The following is a 763-nucleotide window of genomic DNA, read 5'->3' as shown; positions in this document are numbered from 1 at the left end:
AACAAATATGTCACTTAGGGGTAAATGTAAATTCACACTATGGGGGAAAAATGAATCAAATAAAAAAATCAAATAATTATTTGAAAGTCTCACATAAAAGTAAAACATAGAAAAGGAGAATTCCCTGGCGGTCCACCGGTTAGGACTCTACTTCCATTGAAAAGGGCGCTGGTTGAATCCCTGATGGGGGAAATAAGGTACCATAAACCACTGCAGCTCGGACAAAAAAGAGATATAGGAAAGAACTAGAATTTGTAAGAGTGATGCCAAAATTTGAATTTAGGCAGACAGGCCCTGACTTTTACCTTGGTTTTTCAGATTAGGACACGCAGATGATAAGTATTATTTCTGAGGACACTTTGAGCAGTAAACCTTCACGTGTCAACGTTTCTTAGATACTTTCTCTTCAGTACAACCCTGCTGAATGGGTCTCTCGATGAAGAGGTACTTGAAATGTAGAGAAGTCGGTTTTATTTCAGGCCAAGAGAGAGGACGCGAGATGACTTTTTTTTTTTTAATATGATTTTTGATCCCCGTGGGTCTCCGGCCTGGACTACATTTCCCGGCAGGCCGTGCTCGGAACTACGGGTGCCGGCTTGAGGTCCAGCGCCGTTGGCGGCGGCGCAGTCGCCGAGAGCGCGGCCGACCGGCGGGCGCTTCGCGGTTTGAATGGCTGCGGGCCCGGGCCCTCGGCTCACCTGAGGACCCGCCGCACAGGTGTACGCTATGCCGTCGGGAGGCGACCAATCGCCGCCGCCCCCGC

Source organism: Bison bison, unplaced genomic scaffold (genome assembly GCF_000754665.1).
Source record: "Bison bison bison isolate TAMUID 2011002044 unplaced genomic scaffold, Bison_UMD1.0 scf7180017864473, whole genome shotgun sequence".
NCBI classification, from domain to species: Eukaryota; Metazoa; Chordata; class Mammalia; order Artiodactyla; family Bovidae; genus Bison; species Bison bison.
The sequence above is the reverse complement of the archived record's forward strand: the minus strand, read 5'-3'. Positions refer to the sequence as shown.